At 47.3% G+C, this 27,097-nt stretch overlaps 1 protein-coding gene across 4 annotated transcripts in view; it reads right to left on the reverse strand.

Moving 5' to 3' along the window:
- The window catches only part of LOC138498049 (NFX1-type zinc finger-containing protein 1-like), a 1,106,230-nt gene that overhangs the window by 17,162 nt on the left and 1,061,971 nt on the right, over positions 1-27,097 (reverse strand). The gene's annotated exons all lie outside the window — the stretch shown is intronic.

The raw sequence follows: 27,097 nt of genomic DNA on the forward strand, positions 1-27,097 counted from the left end.
GTCAGGGGAGGGTTAGGCTGTTTTCTTTCCCTCTTGGGTTGCCAGACAGTACTGAGATGAAGAAGAAGCAACTGAGAGTAATTAACACCACTTACTCTCACCACTTTGGTACTGGGACGAAGAAGGTGAATGAAGGTCAGGCATGTCCTTAGTAAGGCAGGGTTGATTGAGGAAACACGCCTGCAGCCCATTGAAGGACCGCAGGTTTATAAAAGGTGGAGGGCAGAAGCACATGGAAGAAGGGGTAGCAGAAATAGCAACAGAAAGAGGAGAGACCTGGGGAACTTGGATAGAGCTCATTTTAATACCCAGGACCATGCTGGAGAGCAAGAAGCCGAGACGTGTCAAAGATCCCGGGAGTCCTGCTGTTGGAACTGTACAGGACTGAGAACCCTCGTGAGGGAAGGTCGGGCAGCAGACACTTATGGAGCGGAGGTGGAGCTGAGCACGGACACTGGAGTGTGCCGAGCGAAGCACCCGGCAAACAGGCTTTCCCGCTTGGGGAGAAGACGCCAAGAGGAGCTGCAGGGTCTTGGCAAGTGTCAGGGGACACTGGAACCACCTGGGCGCTCCAAGAGACCGTGAATATAGGAACGGTCCATGAAGTAAGGAAAACTGCGTTTATTGAATATGGAACTGAATGAAACGAGCACAATTGCATTAATTGAATATAAAACTGAATGAAACACGCAAAGTTGCATTTATTGAATACGAACTGAATGAAACAAGCAAAACTGCAATGATTGAATACCTAACTTATTGAAATAAGCAAAACTGCATATATTGAATACCAAAGTGAAAGGAAAGGCAAAACTGTGCCGTTTTAATATTGAATTACATGAAACACCACAACATTGAATACCAAATTGAATGCAAATAACAAACCTGCTAATTATGAACCATGACCTAAAAGAAAATAGGATACTAAGTTGAATGAAGGACTCTGACGGCAGAGTTGAAGTCAAGGCTGAGAAAGTGCTTGTTGTGGAGCTGCATTTAGGAAACCACTTGTTGATCTGAATATTGAACTACTCATCTGAATATTGAACTACTCAAAGAGAACTTGAAGTTCCTTGTTGCATGACCAGTAATGGGTGGATCGTGCGATTCAACAACTGCACCCAGACCAGAGAACTCCTACATGTCGAATAATGAATTTCTGAAAGTGAATGCAAGTTTCCTGGTTGCGTGACCTGTAATGGGTGGACAGTTTGGTCTAACAACTGCACCAAGACCAGAGAACCCCTATTTGTCAACAAGGAAGCGTGCTATTGTGTCAAAGGGAGCCCTACCATTGGTGTATAAAAGACTTGGGGAAGGGAACTATGAGCTATAAAGAATTGTTGAAAACTCAGTTTAAAGACAAAACTTTAAGATACTTCTTTTTGTGACATCTTTTGACATTGAACTTGGGGAGGGGAACCATGAGACGTGTTGACCTGGAACTATATTGAACTTGGGGAAGGGCATCCTGACATTTACAAAGCTGTGGAACTTTTTAAGTCGAAAAGAAGCTAACTTGAACATTGTGGTGAACATATTGACATTTGGGGAAAAGAAGCTGCAGATTAAGCCTGAGCTAGACATAGCTCAGAACTTTACTTTTGGAACAATGTCTAGTTTATGGTTAACATCCCTACACATTATTTTGTCTTAGTTGTGAGGGCAAGCATAGGCATTGGACACAGACAGACTTTTCAGTTGAACTTACTGACACAGATTAGTTTGTTTAGATATGGAAATTCGACCTTAGCATAGGGCATGTTAGGTCTTACACCATCCTTACATTTTCTTTAATAAAAGCCTTTTATTATACATTGAATCTGTTGTCCTCTGTGTCTCCTTCCATGATGCCAACCTCACCGGGGACAGGGGAGAAAAAACAATAAATGGTTCTACTAGGCCTTGGGACATTAAGACCATGCAAGTACAGAGGGAGGGGGCAGGACAGGGTGGAATGGCTTGGAAGAGGGAAAGGGAGAGGGGAGAAGTGCAGGAAGGATGAGGCCTCAGGGGCAGGGCAAGTGCTGAGGGGAGCTCAGGAGGGAAAGTGCCAGGGGAAGCAGGGATAAGGTCTGCTATTATGAGAACAGGGGGTGGGGGGACCAGATTCAGGCTAGTCGGGGAAGGGTGCCCGAGGGTAAGTGCTGATAAGGTGTGCTGGGCAAGACTGAACAAGGAGGGCTTGGCTCTTTTAAGGCATATACGAGACCAGGCGCTAGTCACAGCGGTAGGAGGACATTAGCAAGGGAGGGGGGGAGGCAAAAAGGAGAGTCTTGAGAGGTTTCAGGAACTTAAGGAGTTCTGGGTCAAGTCTGAGGGGGCAGGAAGTCCGTTTCAGAGGGAGGCTCCTGCCGAAGAAAGAGATGTACCCCCACTCTCTGCTTGAAGAAACGTCTGATTTGCAGAGAGTTGGAGCTAGAGGACCAAAGGACTCTAGCAGGGAGGTATTTAGGGAGGGAAAGGTAGTTGTAGCGGGGTCCCAGGCCCCAGAAAGCCTTGTTAATGATGCAGAGTCACTTGAATTTGATCCTTGCATCCACCAGGAGCCAGTGGAGAGATTTTAGGGCTGGTGAGATCAAGTCTCTAGGCTTCGAGGCCAAGGATAAGTCTTGCAGCCCTATTCTTGATTGAAGAGGATGAAGGGTGGAAAGAGGCAGATTGAGGAAGAGGCTGTTACAGTAGTCAAGCCTAGAGAGAACCAGAGCTCTGGAGGCATTGAGCTTCTGGAGAAAGCTGAGGAAAGGGAGAATGCCTCTGAGGAGGGGGAGCTGAAAGTTGGATTTCTTGGCAAGGTTTGTGATGTGAGGGGAGAAGGAGAGAGAGGATTCGAAGATGACCCCAAGGTTTTTTGCTTCACAAGAGTGGAGGGGACGAGGCCCAACTAGGGTAGTCAGAGAGTTGGAGGGAAGCAGGGAGCAGGCGTCCCAATGAGAAGGGTCTCGTCCTTACTGGCATTAAGGAAGAGATGCAGAACACCATGCCCGGTTAGCAGTCAGGCAGTCAGGTTTGAGAGAGGAAGAAGAGGAGGTAGCGGAGGGAAGCTTAAAGGAGAGCTGTGTGTCATCGGCATAACACTGGAAGTGAGGAGAGAAGGTGGAGATCAAGTGGGTCAGAGGGGCAAGATAGATATTGAAAAGGCATGGCAATAGGATAGAACCCTGAGGGACAGCGCAGGTGGAGAGTGAGGTGGCAGAGAGGAAAGGGCCTAATTGCACTTGGGAAGGGTGGTTATAAAGGAAGGAGGTCAGCCAGGCCAGTGCCCGGTCTGTGATGCCTAGGGTATCACAGACACGATTAATGAAGGTGGCATGATTGACCATGTCAAAGGCAGAGGAAAGATTGAAAAACATCAGAACGGAGGGAGAGTTGGAATCAAGATTTGAGAGCAGGTCTTCACGGGTGTTCAGGAGAGCAGTTTTGTGCCTCTGGTGCTCTGAAGCCAGACTTGTGGTCGTGGATGCAACCAGCAGATTCAGTGTGGTGAGTCAGTTAAGAGATGACCAACTTCTCCATGGGTTTGCCCAAGAAAAGGATGATGGAGAAAGGGCGATAGTTAGGCAAAGCAGGAAGGGTCAGCAGACGCCTTTTTTAGGAGAGGGTGCACAAGGGAGTGCTTGAGAGTTTGTGGGAAAGAGCCAATGGCAAAGGAATGGTTACAGAAGTCCGCCAAGACAGGGGCTAGAGAGGAGATGTTGTCCTTGTTAGTTCTGGAAGAGCAGGGAAGCACTTGTTTGGAGGAGACTTTCATAGAGCTGACTACTCTAGAGACCTTGCCCGGTACAATGGGAGAGGAGGAAAGAATGGGGTAGGAGGATAGGGGGGCCAAGGGAAGCATAGTGGGGATGGTGAAGGGAGAAGAGGAGAGCGAGGACAGGATGTCCTGAGATTTGGTAGAGAAGTGGGAGGCCAGTGCAGCACAGAGGGCCTGGGAGGGAAGGGGAGAAGAGATGACTGCAGTAGGATTGGCAAGTTCCTTGCAGATTTTGAAAAGTTCAGCCGTGTTATTGGTGGGCCCCGAAATGCAGGCTTGGACATGAGCCCTCTTCTTGGAGCGGATGGAGAGTTCAAATTGCCTTTGGAGCAGGCAGCAGGCCAGTTTGTCAGAGGATTTGCTTGAGGCCTGCCACTTCTGCTCAGCAACTCTGCACTTGCATTTCAATGCGGCCAAGTCAGAGTCATACCAAGAGTTGCACTTGGAGGCAGGTTTCATGTGGATCCTCATGATTGGGGCAAGGATATCCAGAGTGTTGGAGAATGAGAGATGGAGGTTAGCAAGTGCAGAGTCAGAATGAGAGTCAATAGCAGGGGTGGAAGGAGGAATGAAGGTGGCGGCAAATGCAGCGACTGATGCATGCTTCATTGGTCTAATGACAGAGAAGGAGAATGGCAGTGCGGGGATGCATCGCCTGGGGGCCAGGGAGCTCCATATGGGAGGACAGAAGAGAGTGGTCAGACCAGGAGAGAGGGGTAGTAAGACGATTGGAAAGAGTAATGTCTGCTGAGATGAGCGCATCCAAGATGTGACCAGCAGAGTGGGTCGGGCCGGAGGGAAGAATTGTGAGGGAAAGAGAATCACAGAGGTCGCAGAAAAAAACAGTGGCCGCATCAGGAGAGTTTAGATGACTATTAAAGTCACCAAGGAAGTGAAGTTTGGGGAAGAGGTCAGGAGAGAGGAAGAAAATCCGGCCCATTCAGAGAGAAAAAGGGAGGTAGGACCAAGAGGACTATAGATATTGGCGAGAGTGAGCGAGAGGCTAGCCTACAGACGGGGCATTCAAAGGAAGAGTAAGATTGAGTGGGAATGATAGTAGCAGGTATCCATTCAGAGACAAGGGCACCTCCACCTCCAGACCAGTTAGTCCTTGGTTTGGAGAGGCTCTTGTAGCCTTCAGGAAGGAGAGTGTCAAAAGCAGTGACAGAGCTGGCATTGAAGCACATCTCGGTGAGAGCGAGTACATCAAAGTCACAGTCTTCAAGGAGGTGACAGATGTCAGAGGAGTGTTTAACAGCAAGGGAGAATTGAGGGTAGCTACGTGACGCTGGATGTCACCTTCCAAGGTGGGGTAAATGGATTTGGTACGCCCATCAGTGGGCACAGAGGCGCGGAGGGGTGGCAGTCGGAGGATTGGCAGGAGAGGGGTTGAAGTTAATGAGAGACAGGAGACGTCTATCCAGAAAGAGGAGGTTGGGCTGAGAGCCCTGGGCCATGATAGTGCCATTTTGGTAGACATTAATGATGCACCTAGATGGTGAGAAGTATGGCACTTCCCATCTGGTTGCACCATTAATAGGAGAGGAGGAAGAAGGGAATAGGATAGAGACTATATGGGGAGTCCATAGGTCCAGAGAAGGGACAGTGAAGAGGATGTCATTGATAGTCTGTCTGGAGGAAGCTATGACGTAGGTATCGGAAATGGGGAGGACTGGGTTGGACGCCAGGAATGCTTTCTTAAACATTTTCCTTCCAGACTTCATGAGAGAGTTAGGATAGGTGATAAGTAATAGTTAGAGTAGATGGGGAGACAGGGAACACCATGAGTATGGGGTTGTGAGTACAGTCTTAACTGTAGTGCAGTACTGTGAATAGCGGTCTGCGCATCAGTCTGTGTGTCCATCAGGATTAGTCCTTGGTCAGGTACTTTTGAAAAAGCCACATTTTGAGAGCTTTTAAAAACTGGTTAATTATGGGGGGCTTCCGGCCCGATACAGGGGTCGAGTTCCGAGGGTGTGTGCATGACAAGAGAATGATTGTTAGCGAGTCCTGTGAGAAACCTGTGAGAAACCTGAGGGTATTCACCCGCGTAGACCTCGAGAATCCCTTATTCAGGTGGCCAGGGAAGGGCTGATGCTCTCAGACCCCAACCCTGGGGGTGGACGAGCAAGAGATGATCACCCGGGTAGGGGAGCCTGGGGTTATGCTTGGGGAACGGCCCCAAGTGAGACGTGGTATTATATTGGCGAAGGAGGAGAGGACGACGATATACCTGAGGCCTTTGTAGGCTATAATACATTTACCCACCTTCCTCCCGTTGAATCTAGCTTACCCAAATCTACCATCCCCTCTGTATGTAACAAATCCCCTAGGATCCCACACCCCGTTGCATTAAGAAACTTGTGCCAACCCAAGGGCCAAGCAGAGTTAGGCAATTAACCAAAATCACACACACTTGACAGCCCTTTCCATTCCCCACAGGGATAAAAGGTGGAGCAAGAGAGCACAGTACGAGCAAGGCAGACCACACGAGGAGACGGCTATCCAGACCCGGGAGTTCAAAAGGAGAAGAAAGGTGGCAAATATTGAGAGGCTAAAAAGGAAAGACACAACCTTGCCCTTTGCAATTCAGACCCGCGAAACCTATGCAGAGGGAATCGTAAAACCGAGGACAATAGCACAAGTGTCCTGCAGCAGATGTCAACGGTACACTGAGTGTATTGACGCTGATAAGGCGGAGCGAGGGAGGCTTTTGCCACTGTGGTACCGGCCTTGACTGCAGTTACGAAGAAAGCCCAGCGGTTCATCACTGCCGGGTAGTCGAAAGGAGAACCGATATGAGCCAGGCTGTGGTGACTGAATGTCACAAAGTGGCAACTTGAACCAAGTTAAAAGAACTGTAAAAGTGTTAAAAACGGGAGATCAGCTGCGTGGGTGCCAACTCAAGAGACTCTGGACAATCCCCGTCTGAGTGAAACTACAGATACCAGAAGGCCGCAGGAGAGCCGCCAAGTTTGGTCAAAGTGGTCATACAGGAGGTCAAGTAAAATCCCTGTACAGTTGAAAGCCTTTGACCTAAGAACTGTAGAGAAAGTCAGGGAAGTAATCTTGCCTCGTGAGAAAGCAAAGGGAATGTGAAGTTGGCAAGAGTGAACCCGGAAGAGGGATGCTAACGAAGAAGGTGCAAAGTCAAGTCCCAAGAAACAATGTGTTGACAAAAGTGAACCCCGTCGAGGGATTTCCACTGGAACTGTTTAAAAAGACATTAAGATTTGTGAGTGGAAGCCATAGTGAACCCGGAGGAGGGAGGCTGGAAATTGAGAGGGTTCTGCATCCAGAAGAGGGGGGCCCAGGGGTGAGCCATTATCACCCTGATCAAGTGAACCAGAGAAAGGGAGGTTGACAGTGAACTGATGAAAAGACTGTGTACGAGTACTTAGAGGAAGATTTGTTGAAAGCCATAATGATCCCGGTGGAGGGAGGTCAACAGTCGAGAGGGATCCAAGCCCGAACGAGGGAGATGCAGGGGAAACAAGCACAAACAAGGGAGATCCGTGGGTGAAGCCATCACCCAATGTCCGTTGAGAAAAGGAACTGTTATTGATTTATGGAATACGATCTGTGAAGGGTCAGCGCCCGGAAGAGGAGGACCCACGGGTGAATCCATCACCTTAAGAATTGATGAAAAAGAACTTTGTGTGTGTTTGTTATTTTTCTGATCCTCAAAGGCAAGAGACTTTTGTAGAAGAGAGAGTTGGTCGTTGAGACTTCTGAGAAGTTGAAACCGGAACGGTCGTCTCGTGCTGGGCTCCAGGTTCCCACCTTACCCTGTGCTCAAAATGTGGGAAGGGAGACCCAAGCTACCGCATCCCGACATATTATTTGAGAACACTTCTTTCTTTCCTTGAAAACTATCCCACACACTTTTTGTATTAGTTTTAAGGTTTGGCAAACGTTTTCTTAGTAAAGGCCCTTTTTATTAGGCATTTTTCCAACCTGCATACAGTTTAATAAACACCCTTGAACTGTGATCACTTCTGTCTGTCTTTACTATTGTCAGTGAGTTCCTTAAAGTTCTCTGTTGGCCGGCGGATTATGACTCAGTCCTGTTGGTCGATTTGCTGCGTGAGGAGCATGTGCCTCCGGATACATTGAGCTTAGCCGCCTGGTACGCAGGTGTGCCAGATATGGTAAGACTGTTGTGGCATATTGTTTTTTTTTTTTTTAAATGTGTTTATTTTAAACAGGCAGGTTATGGCAATACAGAGCTTAATCACTTGTGACATGTAGCATAAAGTAATCCCATTTGACGCTCCTCCCACCACACCCCTCGGGCTCAAGTTCCTTCTTCACCTCTCTGTAGGGGGTCTCCATCCCGAATAGTTCTTCTGGCCAGTTGGGGTTTGAAAGTCAGGGCTGGGAACCTTTGGTCAAACTCCAATACCGGACCCCAGATGTTGCGAAAGCAATGCAAGGTGCCTGCTCCGGCAGCCGTCACCTTTTCGGCGATCAGGATGTCCCAGACCTTCATCCACCAGAAAGGCATGAGAGGGCCTTCCTTTGTTTTCTAGGTGCGGGCTATCACGTTCCTACCCGCAAGTAGGCATTGTGACAATAGTTTGGCCTTGGGGCCAGACCTGGGATAGATCCCGGGGACCGGTGCTCCAAGGAGGATAGGCTTGGGGGCCAAGGGCAGTCGCACTTGAGTGATGTCCGCTATCGTCGCTAGGCATCGTTTCCAAAAGCCTTGGGCCTTGGGGCAGGACCACCACATGTGGAAGAAGGAGCCTATTCGGCCGCACTGCCTCCAGCATTGCGGGTTGATCGTGGAGTTCATGTGGTGGAGTCTTAGGGGAGGGTAGTACCACCGGAGGAGGATATTGTAGGCGTACTCTCTATTCGTGATGCATGATGAGGAGGTGTGAGCCCGGGACCAGATGTCGACCCATTGTTGGTCTTCAATCGGATGTCCCAAGTCCGCCTCCCATAGGGCCATATACCGGGTCTTGGAGGTTAGAAAGTCCGTTTGGAGGTGCTTGTACAGAGTGGAGATTGTGGCATATTGTTTTAGTTAACATTATTCGTTTTATTCTGGCTGAAAACTGACTGACATGTGGGTTTAAGTGTAGAGATTCATCACTGCTAATGATGTCAACAGAAAATGAAACATGTTCAAACGGGGAGAAACGTATAAGTGGAGCACCTCAGCTGTCAGCTGTAGAATGTTTTAAAGCCCTAAAGAGGAGTAAGCTGTTTTTGTTACAAAACCTGATTGAAAAAAATACCACAGCCACACCATGGATTAAGAAACATTTCAGGTATTGATCCAAAAAGAAATGTAGTGTGGACAACAGTTTATGTTATTGTGGCAATCATATTTATGTGATATAGGATGTTGATTAATCTTTTCTGGTGTTAGGTTATGTATTTGTTTTAAGGGGGTGGTTTATCAAGGGGCTCGTGTCCTTCCATCATGCCGCTGCATTTGTGCCATTCACCTATGTTCAGCATAGCCGTATTCAGCTGTGTTCAGCATTATAATCATAGATTTATATACTGCTACACCAAAGGAACCCTTTCTATAACCCGACCCCTGATAAATCATCTCATCTGCGTAGTGTAAAAGCCAATTGGCTGATAGTATTCTTGGAACAGTTCCATAATCTCCCAATTAACTATCATCACAGAGGGATAAGGAAATCCTTAAACAAACCAACCACAACCAAAGACCTAAAGAAAATCGAAAGGTAAAATATCACCCCACCCATCTTTCCCTACCTTATCAGACCCTCTTCCAGATCCTAATCAACTACATGGTGAAAACATGGTAACAAGATGCCTAAAATCCGCAAAGATAGCAGAATCAGAAAGGAAGAAAGACCAAGGAGATGGAACCCTCACTACCCCTACTGATTACGCATCCTGAGTCTCCACAGGCTTCCCACTACCTCACCTCATCAGACCATTAACAACTTTTAAATGTAGACACTCCTGAAGCACTCAGCTGAACCACATTACTATGACCTAATATTGGACCGAGATACAGGACTCATCAATGACCTAACATCCAGCCATCCAACCAACCAACCATCCATCAGAAAGGACCCGCAAGAAACAATACCGGTTACTCCATTCATCACTAAATTGTGCCATCCACCACAACCACACAGCAGGAACTCAGAAAGATATGCCAGACCCCAAGACGAGTCTGCAAAGCCCCTTTGTATATGAAAGCCTTAACGTGGAGCCCTGGGAAACTCACAAAAGCATCTTTGATCAACCGTTGTAGGTCAGAAGGAGGAGCTGGACGGTGGCATTATTACAGGGTTGTTTATTTAAATAATAAAGAAAAGGCCTATCTGTCCCTAATAAAAAGGAGTTTTCCTTACCAACATAAACCTAACTTGGGTGCTCGTCATCAATGATGTTGTCCCAATCAATAGTCCCGCCTCTGTCCAAAAATAACCTATCAGCTTTTTGGGAAGAAATACGGGAGGCACAGGAACAGGCCTTTGGTCGGGAGGAAGTGGGAACTCCAGTACAGATCCTCTTGGGCATTCGGGGAGCCACAGGGGCAGGGGCAACCAGAGGGAGGGAGAAGGCAAAAGCAATCCTGACTTTGGCTGCAATGTTGTTAATTGCGCAACGATGGAAAAGCCCAGAGGTCCCTAGATGCCAAGATTGGCTCCGGAAAATTTGGGAACTCATAGCCCTGGAGTGGGCTTCCTATGCCATGAATGGCAAGTTTCAGTCTTTTGCAGCGGACTGGGGCGAAGTTTTGAATGCACTTAAGGACGATTTTAGGGTGATGTGGTGCCCGCAACATTTGAAACTGTTGGATTTACAATTATCATTGAGTTGTACCCAGAGTGGAGGGTGAAATAAGAAGGATATGCTAGTTGCTGAGGGGTCAGGGAGGTGGGGGAGGGCAGGAGGGAGGGATGGGGGAGGGTTTGTTCTACTTACCTTTTGATTGTTATGTTGCAAAATTCAATAAAAAGAGTTTTCAAAAAAAAAATAACCTATCCTTTCCCTAACACTAATGGAAAAAAAGGTTCAACAGAAAAAGGGTTCCGGGAGAATAACTCCCTTCTCCTGGACAGGCTTCTATAGCTTCAATAGCTTATCTTTAAATAGTTCCTGGTAATGTTGTGAATCAGTTCCTTTAACTCTGCAAGGGGACTCTTACACCAGCTGGGTGTCCCCTTTTCTGTACACAAAGTTTCTTGATTAATCAAATGACGATCTTGACCCTTATTCCTCTATGATTCTTGCAATGTCTCTGTCTTACTCTTCACCCTTGGTCTTACATGGAACCGTCCCCTAGCTTGACTAGATTTAGTTCCAAAATGTTTTCCACTAGTTTCCAACTTCTTGTTCTCTCTGAGACAATGATCCTGAGTTCCCTTATGCTCTTCACTGTATTCCTGATCCTCCCTTCTCTTTTGGATGAACAGGATCGCTCTTGTGATAGTATTTACCTGTTTTATGGTGTTCCCACCTTTTGAATCTTTAGGTACTGGTTACTTGCTTTACCTTGTTTCCCAATACTGTGACGATTATGACTGTTCCCTTTGGGGTTCTACATTGACTTTCAAGTATTCACAAGGTCTGGAACTAGTACGTATGTTCCCATGGGGTTCTTCAATCAATTTCAAGTAGTCACAAGTTCTGGGGTGAGTATGAATAGTCCTTTGGTATTGTTCAATGATGTTCAAGTATTTACAAGTACAAGGACGAATATGAATAGTCCCTTGGTATTCTTCAATGATTTTCAAGTATTCACAAGTACTGGAACAAGTATGAAGGGTATCTTGACAGTCTTCACTTTGTTTCATATACTCTTCTGCAAACCAAAAAAGTGATGGGTTGAAGGTTTTGAATTAATCTGAACCACTGGCATTTCCCTGGGCAACCTTCCACATCACCGTTTTTTAGCCCGTCTGTGCCATTGCAAAAGGGGTCCAGTCATATGCAAATCAACCAGGTACTGCCACTAATGGGAGCAACCCTACCTGAAATGCAAGGCCAGATCCCCTCTGCATGGAAACACAAGCAACCACAGACATGTTTCAGCCTTGTTGGGCCTCCTCATTGAGGTGCAGGTTGGTTCCCTATGGTGCAACTAGCAAGGGACCCACATCTGGGCATACTATCTCTCACATAGGGAGACAAACAAACCAAAAAAGTGATGGGTGGAAGGTTTTGAATTAACCTGAACTACTGGCATTGGTCTGGGCAATCTTGACAGTCTTCACTTTGTTTCATATACTCTTCTGCAAACCAACAAAGTGATGGGTTGAAGGTTTTGAATTAATCTGAACCACTGGCATTTCCCTGGGCAACCTTCCACACCACTGTTTTTAAGCCTGTCTGCGCCAATGCAAAAGAGGTCCAGTCATATGCAAATCAGTCAGGTACAGCCACCAAGGGGAGCAGCCCTGCCCGAACTGCTAGGCCAGGTCTCCTCTGCACGGAAACACAAGCAACCCCAGACATGTTTCGGCCTCATATTATTCTTGCCCTGTTCCCCTCCTCTTTCCAATTGGGTTGGCATTATTAGTTCATCCAGTAGGGTCAGGCTCGCTCTGCTAACATGAACACCTTGACATTAACTTCTTCTTCCTTCTGTACGCGGCTCTGCTGAGCGTTTCCTGGTACGTTCTCTGTGTTGTTTGTGGACCAAACAGTCCATCCCTTCTGGGTCACGCCACCACCTCCAGTTGCTTTGCGGGCACACAGCTCTGCTGCCTGCCTCCTCCATGTCTGCTCCTTTTCTTGGCCTTCAGCGTCCTCTTGACTGAGGACCTCCCAGACTTTCCTGGCTTCTATCTCCTGTTCCTTTCTTTTTATGGCGAAACACTCGGTCCTCCCCAGCACAGAGGACCCAGCCCTTCCTCTCTTTTCGTTGAGGATTCTTCATACCTCACTCACAGTGTGGTTGGCTGCCAACCACTGAGTACTCTGCATGATTTGAACACTCTTCTTATTCAAAGCATGAGTGGTTTGCTGGTGGTCATTATTGGTAACATTGCAATGCAATAACAAACAGCAACTGGTTTGGAGTGACTTTGTTTAGGCTCTGATGCTTTTATGGAGTCCTCAGAAAGGGGTCTAGCGAGTTCCTTGACGGAACAGGAGTTCTCTCTCCCTGTGAGGTCCTGCTTACCGCCACCCCTAAGGTGGAATGTTGCGTAGCAGGCTCATCTCCATTGCCTCACAGGGAAGTGACGAGATCCTGCGAATTGTCACATACCCCAGCAGCATTGGACCATGCAGCCGAACTCACCCAGAAAGGATGGGCACAAGATGTCTCCTGATCAATGAATGTTCTGTCTTCAAACACTCCTCAGACATTTTTGACCTTCTCTCCGAAGATCAGATAGAGCTACTCTTGATCACAGAAACTTGACTCTCAGGTGATCAGGCTTCAAGATCATCAGTGCTAATCTTAACAACAGGAGAGGAAGTGGCATAGCTCTAGTGCGCAGTGACTCTTTCATAGCCTCAACATCTTCCATTGACATCATCCCAGACTGTAAATAACTCACGCTGACCTGCTGCATCTCTCCCACAGTTACACTAAGCTTTCCTCTCAACCTACAGACCTCCCTCCCACAGCCCACACTTTTCTGACAAACTTGCTGGTGCCGCCATGTCCATAGATCGCCAACTACTAACTATACTTGGATATTTCAACCTCTAGTTCGAGGAAGAATACAACGATATTACAAAGTCACTTGGAGCGAGCCTTTCTGCATTAGACCTAAAACAGATGGTTAAGAGTCCCACCCACATAGCTGGACACAATCTGGGAAGCATTTTGTGTAATGAAAACATAATCACATTCTGCTCACCAGTACACCTCCCCTGGGGAGATCGCTTCACAATATTCACAGAAACACCATGCCTCGCAGGACCTACAAAAGCACCATCGACTATGACCAGAGGGTGGAAAGAAATACACATCAACTTTCTACTATAAAGACAAAAGCAACCAAATATACCATACCCGTAGATAAACCAATAACCACAATGGATGAAACACTCCAGCACATTTACAATTGGATTATTTCCGTGTTGGACTGTATTGCAACTAAGAAACCTTTAAAAAAACTCTCAAAAAAAGAAAAAGACAAATGGTTCATCCCAGATTAAACTACTTAAAAAAAGAAAATCGGAAACTGGAAAAACAATCTACACACCAACAAATGTGCCTACCATTAATAGTTACGCATTTACAGGGCTAAAGTACCGAAAAAAAGGACATTGTTCCAAACGCATTGATTCAGGGCATCACAGCGAAAAGGGAACGGTATAAAATCATCAGAGATTTCAGAAATCCGACAGACTCCAATGCACCCTGTAAGGAATGCATGGTATCAGAAGCACGACAGACAGAAGGAATGTAGTCCTAGGGTTTTTATTGATCTTTGCATGGGTTGGAAAACACCTATTCTAAACCTAATTGCTAACGATGGGAGCAAGCTGTGACCATCAAAATAAATAAAAAGCTGTCCTATCAAAACAAAGATGGCCTATACTAAAAAAAACTATTGTCAACCCTTACTCTATATAACAAAAGGGTGTGGGATGATGACGTGTATAACAGCAACAGTGTATGGCAAAATAAAAAGGTCCAAAGGGTTTGGTAGTTCAGGACTGCTGAACTGTAGCTTCCCCTTCCCTACGTATCAGCACGGGACAAGGCAGAACAGGAGTCGAGCTTGGAGTACACTCAAAGCTCGTGGCACATGGAAGCAGTCATTTACACAAGGCATGGTCTTCCTAAGCAGAGTGTCTCTTTTAGTGTCGATCAAAAGTCCCTCCACTGGGAAATTTCTTTCTGCACTCTTCACATGCTGTAACGTTACAAACAACGGATACTTCAGGTCCCCCTCAGTCGGGCTCAGACTTTTCTCTTTTGCTTTTGACATGGACTTCCCTCAGCCAGGCTCAAGTCCATGTACTTTCTCACAAATGTCTCACTCGATCGGGCGCAAGCCTCTTCACCTTAATGATCAACAAGTTTGAAGGCTTTCGATTGTGCAAAGGGGTTTTGCTGTGACCTTTGCATGACCATTTGGAATTTAGTTCATTCAGTTCTGCACTTTCACTTTCACTCAAAGACGCCCCATCAGAGACTTTCAACTGGGCACCCAAGGTTCTGGACCACTCCGCAGTAGCTTATCCTCAAGTCTTTTTCTGTACCTCGGCAACTCCCTCTTGCCGCTTAGTCTTCACTTGCATCTCTCAATATGGGCCTTTCCAAAAGCTGTTCACGTTGCAACAATCTTACCACTTGCCACTTGCAGCCTTTGCTTCAAAGCACACCAGTATCTCGTAGTTCCTACCAATTCACTGGTTACACGAAGCATCTTTAATCACAGCTTTGTTCTGCGAGCCATGGGCGATACTTCGGCGGCTGTAACTCCTCTCTGCCTCCAGCAGACGTGCAGGAGAGACCCGGATATCGTGCACAGATTTCAAAGCTTTGCTCAGTATTCCGGCTAGGTTTTGCTTGTGCTGTTCACTGACCACTGATCAGTATACAACGGGGTAAAGGGCCTCTGCCCTCGTACTCCCCCGTTCGGGTCTGCCACCACTCCTTTGCGATACTGCTGCCATCATGGAACTTTTGCTTGTCCGTGCCTTTCACCTCACTCTCTGTGTACTCCCATGCTCTGCCTTTTATCCCAGTGGGGAAGGATAATGGGATTCATGTGTGAGTCGTTTTAGGCAAGTGTCTGTTTAACATGTCCCAACATCAGAATCACAGACTGGCTGGGTGTGAGTCTGCCTTCCCCCAGAGCGCTCTGTCCGTGTAATAATAGTGTGTGCATGTGAAAAGGGAGTTCGGGGGGTGTAAAGTTACTAGGTAATATGATGGGGTATCAGGGAAACAAGAGCGTGGATACTGCGTATCACCTCTGGGTGCCCCACTCCTACTCCCCAGGGACCCCTCACCCAGGTGGTCCTCCCGCACTGGTCCACTCCCAGGGTCCGGACCAAAGGCGATGGCTGTGCCCTGGCCACCCGAATAGAGGATTCTCAGTGTCCAAATGGGAGAATACCCTCGGTTTCTCACAACCCCTGCCCCTACATAATAGCTCTGTGACCAGATTGCTGCTCACCTTGACAATACAAGATGCTCCACCCACAAGCTTACAACGAGATTCCACCAACACCTCCCACTACCTCCTCTCTATTGTCTTTCCCCCTTCTGTCTGCAGGGGACCTACAAGCTACCATTGACTCATGAAAACCATCAGGATCTCCTGAGTAGCCATGTACCCCCAATCTTTACAAATCAATAATGAAGTCTCCAGACTTGTCGCCCGTCTTCCTATCTCTCCTCAAGGACTCCATCAGCAATGGAAAGAGAGACCACCTCAGTTGAAATCTGCATACATCAGACCTTTGCTTAAAATGCCCAAAGCAGACTGGTAAGTCATATTCAGGAAGCGGACAAGAGGTCACAGTTCAAACCTGTATTTTATTTACTTCAAACCTATCTCTAAAGTGTATCTTGGCCCTTTCCTAAAATAGAAAGAAGAATAAATGGTGCTTGTCAGTAAGTCTTACAAACCTCACAGTCCTCTGTCGCAAATTTCTAAACTAACCTAAGCACTGACCCAACCACTAATACATATTTGCATCGTTCGTGTTCTCCCTGTTACTGTTTGGGGTATTTATTTCTGCATTGGGTTTCAGACCCCCTCTAATAGGTGTCTCTGCCGCAGTGAGTGTTCTTCCTTCACTCCACTTCATGCCCCATATGCTCTCTGGGTCTCCCCAATCTTTAGACTAGCCACTCATGAACCTTTAGGGCCTTCGCTGTGTCTCTCCAGTTGTTTGCACGTCTCCCAGGAGTTGTGGCAGCCTCTCAGGTTCAGCGGTAGCTTCCGCTGTCCCTTGCGTGTCTCTACTGCAGTTTGCTGCTGATTTAGTGCCAGTGCAGCAGCTCCGGTAACCGGCATGTACGTTTCCTCTTCTCCAGTTCGCCATCTGTGTTGTCGGTCCTCCGTGGGTCTGCCTTCATCCTGTGCACAATCAGCTTGTCTCTGCTGTGGGTTTGCGTGGCCCTTGCGAAGTGTTTGGTCCGCACCGAGCTGACAACGAAGGCGCAATTGTTCTCTGCCCCCTCTGCCTTTCAATGACAACTGACCAATCACGTTGTCACAAAGGCTAGAGCGTATGCCTTCGTTCCTGTTAGTAATCTTCATTACTTGCGTCCTCTTCCTCATCCTAGTACTGCCATTGGATGCCATGTGAGTGTCTTTCTCTTTGGTGGTCTCTACTGGAGAGGTATCACAATAGTGCATTGTGGCACCTGGTGGAGGGGCAAGAGAAGGGTTTTGAAGGAAGGCAGGGGGGGTTAAATGAATACTGTGATCTCCCTATGTGGTCACTGCTCTCATGGGGTCTTCCCTACCCATGAGATCCTCCCTCTGAGTACCAGCCCCAGGGGGACTGTCGGGTAGCGGCCACACCACCCTGGCCTCATGGGGAGGGGGGCGGGGGGGTTGGCTTCTCCATCAAAAGCAGTGACGATACCTCAGGATTCATCACACTTAGTAATGGGATTGATTGTGCAGCACGACCATAGAGATGGGGGTGCATAGTGCCTTAGGGGTGATTATGGTAGGAGTATTTGGAGCAATATGTTAACATTAGAGAAGCCATGTTTTATAAGCCCATGTTAGGAAAGCATTTTTGTAGCAGCTCATAATAAAGCGCTGCAGGCTTTTGTGACAGCAAGGTTAATTTATGAAGACTCAGCAGAAACAGTGCACAGTAATGTTGGAAGAATTAAGTTTCCCCATGGAGAACAAAATCCTATCGCAGTCTCTTCATGAGATATTTGAGGCCACAGAGCTGCACCCCTTTTGTGCCCATACACCCCATCCTTGCACTTAGCATGCAGACCTTCATTCCCATGCACTCTCTGCATTCCCCTGGCACTTGTCCACCTGGCCTCCCCTTAGCACTCACCTAGCCCAGGGGCCTTTGTCCCCCCTTAACCCCCCCAGCACTTGCGTTCTCTTCACTCTGACCTGCACTTCCTTTCCATCCTTAGCATTAGCGCATTCCGCTCTGGCCGGCATTTACCCCCTCCACCCCATCTCAAGATGCCATGTCCAATCAGTACACAGCAGGTTGTCCATTTGTATATTGGACAGTGCCAACCAATGACAATTAAAGTGTGTTTGACTGATCAGCACAATAACGCAATTGCAGGCCGGTGTGGGAAGGCTTGCGACATCACAAGGCTTTTGATGTGATTTTGTTACCAAGAAATGTTTGTGACCTGCCCCAAAAATGTAACTAAAATGTTGTATGTTAATTTTGTAATTTGTGTATAAAAAGTATAGCTGCAGTGGGCGGCGTCAAGAGCTCATTTCATTTGGTTCAGTTCCACGAGACTATCTGCACCGTGCCTCCCAGCTATTTGGCTCCAATAAATCTGTATTACTTTTTGCATGGTGTCCGTTCCATTTTATGTATTCGTTTTCTTCCCTGGGATTACTTTTGACAGAGAACTCCTGATACATATCTCACGAAGGCAATCTTTTGATAGGGGCAACTCCCTCTGCTTACGTTATTATTAAATGTAGTCTGGGATTGAATAATTGGAAAAACAGGGTCTGTAGGCACTTTGTTTCCCTGTTTAAAGGTTTGAGAGAATTTGAAGTTGCATGCAGTCCGTGGCGACATCTTGGAAACTTTGTGGCGTCTGTCTGTGACTCTCCGGTGTTCTGTGGTTGCCAGCAGCCTTCCGGCAGATGCCACTGATGATATCTCAGGTTTGCTCAGCAAGTTAATGAGTGGGTTCATTCCACTTTGGCAAACCTGCGCGAGGGTGGTCTCTGATATTCCGCCCATTGGTTTATGATGCTCTTACTGCAAGAGCGCTGGGATATGTAGTTCTTTTTAGATCACTCCAGATATGGTCTCTTTATAGGAGGTAGGGCTATATTGCACTTCTGGTTGGTTTTTTGGTGCCCGAGAGTCCTGCCCCCTTCTAGTGGGCCACTGTGGGATATATTGACCCACTCAACAGCATTGTCCCACTCAATGGCATTGCCCACATCACTAAGCTGCATGTGCACAAGAAACAGCAACCTGGCTGCGCTGGCTCCAGTGCGCACCAGGACCTTAAAACTGCGTTTTGGATGCAACAAAAAGACAGCTGCACCATCCTGCCTAGCACACTTCAGGCAAAATGGAACAAGGGGACACACTGAAAAAGTATGCCAGTGCGTACTGAAACCTATAAATGGAATCAAGTGAAAAAGAAAGCCTGCCATTGCTGCAAAAGCCAAAAATCTCCTTCAAAATGACACATTTTCACCCTTTAAAATTGCTGCTTTGATGCTAATTCCATCTATTCATTCTGAAACCACTGTAATTAAAAAGGCCCCATCATGCCCAGGCTATTTCACTGTGCTTCACCAAAACCAGGCATAATTCCTGAGTTACAGGCCCAGTCAAACCAACTCTGAGAGAAATCAATAAGCAACTTCACTTTCACTCGCACGGGAACACGCGTTTATTTTTTTCCAAATGTATCCAGGCTCAGCAGTTCAAAGAGACTTTATCTCTCTGAGCCAGGTCAAGTGTAAATGTATCTATGCTTTAGATAAAACTCCTGCAGTCAAGGAAATTACTACAGCTGCAAAGGCAGTGTGGGCAATCTGGTGGAGCTGTCAAACCGAATTTAAAGAAAGAAATGCTAGTAAGTTTAACATATGTGGAAAAATGGGCTTTGCTGACTGAAGAAAAAAATGGGCTTGTTTAAAAATAAATTATGAATGCAAGCCTGCTTACTTAGTAATGTAAAGGGATTATGTTAGTGGTGATAATACACACATGGGCTATCTTTTTCACAGGTTTGTTTTAATTCAGGACGCAAAATAAGAAATTAAATAGTTTAAAACACATGGCCTGGATTTGCAAACTCTCAGAAAAACCAGTTATTCAAGTTGCCAGCCATGAAACTTCCTCAAGGAAGGGAGACACACCATAAACTTCCAGGACACGAAAGTGGTAATTTCCAGCTTGAAAAACTTTGAATGGCCAGTACAAAGAAAGTTCACACGCTCATCAGACATTCGTCTGTTCTCCAGGCTGGGACAATAGAAATCCTGGGACACTAACCTGTGAAGTGTGAAGGGGCAATAAAACCTTCAATTAAGATGAGAAATCCCCACTTTGCCTTGAAGGAAATGACAGTTGGTTGCAGTGGGAGGAAGGAAAAAAAAATGATCTAGGGACAATGGACTGCCTTTTGGTTCCAAAGACTATTTTATAAATAAACTTTAAAGACGTTTTATCTCTGCAGCAAGAAGGAGTAAAAATGTAAAAAGTTCGCAGTTTCAAATATAATTTTATGGGCTTTCTTTTAAAACTTGGTTGAACTCATTGCCGCATGGGGAACAAAAGTTACACAATATGACAGATTTCAAGGGAAGTATTAATGTTGCAAATATAACATTTTGTACATACATCCCTGAGGATATTTTGCATCTGTGTATAATATTGTGGAATTTTAGGCCAAATCTTTCATGTTTAAAATTACCAAAATGTAACAGAAAGGTGAAACAAGGTCCCACAGACTTGGGGATTGGACTGATATGTGCTGCACATAATATGTAACCTATGTGTATAATTTCCCAAGAGATTGCAAGGGTGCGAATGTATGTTTTTGGCAAAATCGGATTTTAAATAAAATAAATGTGGGAGTTTTTGGGACATTGTAAAACTCGCCTCATAAACCTGACATCATTCCCTTGGAAATCCAATCAGTTGAGAGCAAGGCGGAGACTAGCACCCCTGCCCAATCCAAGTAGTTTAGGGGCGTGCGTAGTTAACCCTGCCCGGCCTCTACTTTGATGATGTCATTTTGCACTATAAATAAGGGTCCCTGACAAGACTCTAGACACACACACTCTTCCTGATTTTCATGCGCCGGTGTCCTGTTCCTGTTCCATCTATCCAGACTCCAGATCCCAACTACAAGGCCAAGCATTGCTGATCCTACTCCAGGGTCCACTGCAAAACTCAAGCATTGCTGATTCTGCTCCAACAAGGCCTCAAATTATGAAAACCACTACATTTCCCATTAACTAGGGGAAAACTGCAGTACCTTTGGCATCCTGATCCAGCTTGGCTTGCTGCCGTTCACTGCATGCTGCTGCATCCTGCTACCCTGATGACCTTTATTATCCAGTGACCAGAATTACCAGTCCGGTACCCAGTCCCTGCCCAACTGATCCTGTCCCGCTGTTTTTGTCTGGCTTTCCTTTGTTAGACCAGATCCGTGTGGTGACCAGAACCACTGACTGTCCAAAATCCAAAACTAAAAAGTGGACTGAGTATCAATAGGAGCCATAGAAAACCATAGTACACCTTGCCTTGCCCTTAGTTCCCCTCTCTAAGTCATCCTATCCTTATCCTGATAACTTGTAATATTGGCAGAATCCTTCTCGACACCCTGCCATTGATTTCTAGTGCTAGTGCCAGTTTTTGTTTGTAATTTTGTCTTGTGAAATCCTAAACTATTAATCCTATTTCGAGTGATCAGACTGGTTCTGCCAGGGCGGGTGCTGGGGAGCTAGGGTTGAATTCGCGAATCTACCCTGGAGCTTACTGTGTCCCTATTTGGTGGTCTAGCCTGAATGCTCTAGTGTAGAGTAAAACTGTTCTTGTCAAAACTGATTTCCTTTCCTTTTTCACAGCTCCATTTTACTCAAAACGCACCTTTCTAGATCTTGCATAACTCATTCAGTTTACCAGCTAGAGACTTAATTTCACTTCCATATTGTACCTATGATCTATAGCTACACCGCAGCACTGCATTGCGATTTACAATATTTCACCCGTTTTTATTAAAAACGGGTTTTGGTCATTTCAAGCGCGAATTGCAAAGTTTGAAATATTTCCAACGTGTCATTTGCTGCCTTCTTTGTTAAACCTGCCACTCATTTTCGAACTATATGCTCGTGCTAGTCCATTGCTTGTGAGTGTTTGCAAAAACATTTACATTGTTGCTTTAGTGAAGAATTATATTTGTTTCAAGATTTTTCCACCCATTCATCTTTTTATTCATCCATTTCCGAGTGTCAATTTTAGCATTGCAAGGGTTTAAAATCCGTTTTTCTCTCTTATTTGGGGATGGAAGGTCTGATTTCAATTCTGTTTTCCATTCGTCATTCATGATTACCTGCTGTTTCTTCATATCCATTTAGAATTGATTATTTGTGGGTTGAGGGAACATTGCAGGGGGAAATTCTAACTCAAGTGCTATCTTTCCTAAACTCAAAAAGTACTCCTATTTCCTGGTGTTTAGTAGATGCGTCAATAGAAGGTTAAACTAAGTGCATTGCTTACATTCCTATTGTTATTATCACCCCATTGGTGATTGCTGCCCCATATTAAAAATAGTATGATTTCTTTTGATTTTTAAATAAATAAAATATTGCATTTGACCAACCAGCCTGGTTCATGGTCCATTGTGACCTGGGGTATTTGAAAAGGGGGTGTGATATAAGTGGTGTACCATCTCAATATTAAATCTAAAAAAACATAAGCATTTCAATTGCGCCAAGACTAAGGTGTGCGTCGCCTGATTGAAATCCTTAACACCACGCCAGTCTGCTGTGACTCAGTTTCTCCCATAAAAAGGATAGTGAGTGCCTCTGACGCACTGAACCATCCATGAATGGATGCAATCAAACTACTTAAATCTGAATCCATCCAAGATTGAAACTATGTCTAAAAGTAAGCTTGCACCTGCTGTGGAAAACCTGAGGGTTTTTCCCTTCCCACTCCAGGGGGACCTTCCAAAGAGGCGGTCAGGGGAGGGCCATCGCTTTTGGATCACGACCCTGGGGGTGGACTAGCGAGGGAGGATCACCTGGGTGGAGAGTTCCTTGAGATTGGAGAGTGATTACCCAAGGGTGAGACATGGTACCCCTCCTTTTCAAATGACTCCCTACACGACATTCCCATAGCCTATTGTCAGCCAGACTCCTGGTATCCCCAGAGACAATGTTTCTCCCGTCTTAATAACATTATGACGGAACACATACACTCAAAAGCACTCTTCTCTTTCTTTGAATGTCCCTCTAATGAGGCCAGGCAAAGTCTGGCACTTGACTACAATCACAAACACCTGAATCCAATTGAGAAACAAACTAGGTATAAATGGTGGACCTTAGATTCACAAGCAGAGCATGGAAATCCAAGAAAGTAAGGGCGAGTTTCAGAAGGAGAGCAGACGAAGTGGTGAGCAGTTGAGCTGAAGCTGTTCAGAACCAGGCTTGAGAGAACGGGGCGCCAAGACGCTACAAGCCTGCAGGCTGAATGTCACTGGCCGCCCCTCCTGGAGCCTATGGAAGAGATGGTGTCTGCGGCGCCATTGATTCCTCCCTCACGTACTCCTGTATGTGCCTCAGCAGTCTAGTCTTTTCCCTTTCTCCGGCATCGGCAGCTTTCCTCAAGGCCGCGCGACTCTCTTGCGGCGCTTTGCAACCCGCTTCTTGGCTCTTTGGGAAAGATGCTGTTTCCAGCCGTGTGCTCTTCGCTCTCTCTCCCTATTTTTGCTCCTAAGGCTCTACCTCCTGCTTGCTTTCCTTTGGCCTCTCGTCTGGCAGAACTACCCATCATTACTTTGCCTTTGCCTGGTGCACTCTTCCTTTTTCCTCGCTTGTTTACTTTTGCCCTGCCTTTGTTTGTTTTTGCTACTCTTTGCCTTCGCTCTGGAGGGGACTCCTCTTCCTTGCCACTTACCTGCTTTTGGATGTACGTGGATTCCTCTTCCTCTTTTCACCGCTCCAGCGGTCACCTACTGTGTGCGCCTGTGAACGGAAACAACTTACATCCTCTGATCTTCAGGATTCCATTGCTACTCTCCAAGAACACACATCACATTGGAGAACTGTTTTTTTTTTTCAAACCTTTCTGGCTTTTTTCCCTTTCGGACATTTACAGGCATAGTGGCTTCTTCCTGAGATCGACCGTACCTCTTCAAGGATCGGAAATCTTCAAGGAAGAAAGGAACCTCACCAGCATTGGAAGATTTCACCTTCCAACTAAGTACAGACGAATCAAGTGAGGAGGGGGTTGAACTGGACATTAGTGACACTGAAGCAGGTGAAAGCGTGGCAAGGGAGCCGTGTATCCAAGAAGCCGACAGGGTTCGTCAAAGGAAGCTGAGGAACAGTTTAATCTCTCCGAACTGTGTGCCAAGAGATTGCTCATTTTCCTGGCACAGCAATGCCGCCCAGAAAGGTCTGAGGGGGTGAGGGGAGAGACCCTGACCTTGGATAAAAGAAATCGATGGACACATCGCTAAAATACAAAAGTTCAAAGTGATGAGAACCCGGTTTGTAAATGATGCAAATGATTACAAAGTTACAAGGAAAGATACGCGTACGAAGCGAGGCACATTGAAAGAAAGCTTTGATTGTTTGGAACTGTGATGAAACAAAGAATACCGAATTTTCCAAAGTCTCTGTGAAATATGAAAGCTAAACCAAGTAACACTGAGGTGAAAAGCTAGTTGTATAAAGTTGATGAAAGTAGAAGCAGACGGGAAAGGCTGCCGAATAGGGATATTGCATAAAACAAGATTCCAACGAGGGTCGGGTGAAACAGAAATGAGTGAACAGTTGGTTAGACAAGAAAGTGGAACCTGAGCTCAAGGCAGGGGACACATCCCTGATGGTTCGACGAACTCGCCCAACATGGCTGGGGCATGTGGTCGAACGCCTCAAAACTGGGATAGAGAGGGGAGGGATGGGGGAGAGGTTAAGGGAGGGAAGAGAGGGGAAGGAACAAGTTACAAGTCCAGCATGGGTCTGGCATGGATTCACATGCTCATGAATATTCCCCGTTGTCAGGCTGGGAATCCTCGGTAAAGAAAAAATCAGTATCAGTTTCGTTTCTGATCTGTCTTTCCTAGTAGTAACCAATCACTGATCTCTGCGTCATACTGACCACAGCCAATGACGGCCCTCTACCTAAGCCCCGCCTATGGCAGCCATCTTCAGATTTGGGAGCACGTGAAGTGGCAGTATGACCAAGTGAAGAGCCGCAGAGGGGTAGGCGGGAGGGTTCGCATGTGAATCCATGCCAGACCCATGCTGGAGAACAACAGTTACAGGTAAGTAACTTGTTCCTTCTCCAGCATGGGGTCTGGCATGGATTCACATGCTCATGAATATAAGATTAAATAGCAGTACACACATGCACAACCACGGAAGGTGGCAAAAGGCTCAACATTAAGCAATACAAAAAACTCAACATTAAGCATCTCTTACCTCCTCACCAGGCTCACCTTAAGCGAACAGGTTGCGCAGCACTGCGTGGCCGACCCTGGACTCCTCCCTGGAATCCCGATCGACGCAGTAGAATCTCGTGAAGGTGTGCGTCGACCTCCACGTAGCAGCCCTGCAGATGTCCAGCAGGGGCACACCAGATAAGAACGCTGTAGTAGCAGCGATCGCTCTGGTCGAATGGGCTCTCGGACGGCCTGGCAGCGGTCGGTTAGCCAACCGGTGACAGTGCATGATGCAGCCGGAGAGCCATCTGGAAATAGTAGACTTCGAGAGAGCCTTCCCTTGATTCACAGGTCCAAAGTTCACGAACAGCTGTGATGTCCTCCGGAAACTCTTTGTGCGGTCCATGTAGAACTTCAGCACTCTAGCCACATCCAGCGAGTGCAAAGTCCTCTCGGCCGGCGACGAAGGAGACGGGAAGAAAACAGGTAACACCAACGGCTCGTTAAGATGGAAGTCCGACGGCACCTTGGGCATAAAGGAGGGGTGCGTCCTAAGCACCACCCTCGAGGCATGGAAAGTCAAGTACGGTGCTTTGCAGGATAGGGCCTTGATCTCTCCCACTCGTCGTGCGGAGGTAATGGCCACCAGGAACGCAGTCTTCCACGACACAAACTTCATAGGTGCGGAGTGCATCGGCTCGAATGGGGGCCCCATGAGCCTGGTCAGCACCACGTTAAGTTCCCACGCCGGGGCCGGCGGGAACGACCGGAACAGTCCTTTCATAAACTCTTTTACCAGTCGATGGGACCACAGGGACGTCCGTCCTGTGGTTCTGGTATATCTGGAGATCGCCGCCAGATGAATCTTAATGGAGGCATGGGCTAGCCCAGCCTTTGCCAGCGATAGAAGGTACGGCAGCACTTGAGGGGCCGTAATCCGTAGGGGGTTGATCTTCTGTGCACGGCACCAGATAGAGAACCTCTTCCACTTATGACCGTAGGACGCCCTGGCCTTTGCAAGAACCTCTCTGCAATCGGCCGGTATATCGTAGCCTCCAAACTCTAGCGCTGCAGGAGCCAAGCCTGCAGGTTCAGCGACGCCGGGACGTGGTGGAAGATAGCGCCTCCTTCTCTGGAGAGAAGGTCTGCGTCCGCCGACAGCTTGATGGGAGGGGACGTTGACAAGTCCAGAAGGTCCGGGAACCAGATCTGCCTCGGCCACGCCGGTGCGATGAGGATCATCCTGCACCGGGACCTCTTGAGCTGGTTGATGAGTCGAAGCGGCAACGGAGGGAACGCATACAGGTATAGACCGTCCCAGGGGAACGAGAACGCATCGCCCATGCTTCTCGGCTGGGGAAACCTGCTGGCGAACCTCTTGCACTTCGAGTTCGTCGCTGTTGCGAACAGGTCGATTTGGGGTTTGCCCCATCGTCGAAAGAGTTGATCCACCTGATCCTGGCGCAGTTCCCACTCGTGACACGCGCGCAGCTCCCTGCTGAGCGAGTCGGCGATGGTGTTGCTTTCTCCTGCCAGGTGGAAGGGAACCAGGAACATCCCCTGGGCGACCGCCCAGTGCCACAGATCCTGTGCCTCCTTGGATAGGGCTGGGGATCTGGTGCCTCCCTGCTTCCGTATGTAAAACATTGTCGTGGTGTTGTCCGTGAAGATCTGCACCACCTTGCCCTTGAGCGACAGGAGGAACGATTTCAGAGCCCAGAACACGGCTCGGAGTTCCAGGACGTTGATGTGCAGGGGCCTCTCCTCCGGGAGCCAGAGGCCTCTTGCGTGGAGATCTCCGGTGTGGGCGCCCCAACCTTCCAGGGAGGCGTCCGTCGTCACCGTCTCCTGGTACGCCGGCGTCTGAAAGTCCTTGCCCGCCGTGAGATGCGCTCGAACGCCCCACCACTGAATCGCCCGCCGGAACACCTCGTTGAGGGGGACCCTGTCTTCGAAGGTGCCCGTCGTCTGTATCCAACGGGTGTCGAGAAATTCTTGAAGAGGGCGCATCCGTAGTCTGCAGAGGCGCACCAGGTAGATGCAAGAGGACATCATCCCCAGGAGGGACTTGATGGACCTCACCCTGGCCACGTCCG

Source organism: Ambystoma mexicanum, chromosome 5q (genome assembly GCF_040938575.1).
Source record: "Ambystoma mexicanum isolate Mex_15411 chromosome 5q, UKY_AmexF1_1, whole genome shotgun sequence".
NCBI lineage: Eukaryota > Metazoa > Chordata > Amphibia > Caudata > Ambystomatidae > Ambystoma > Ambystoma mexicanum.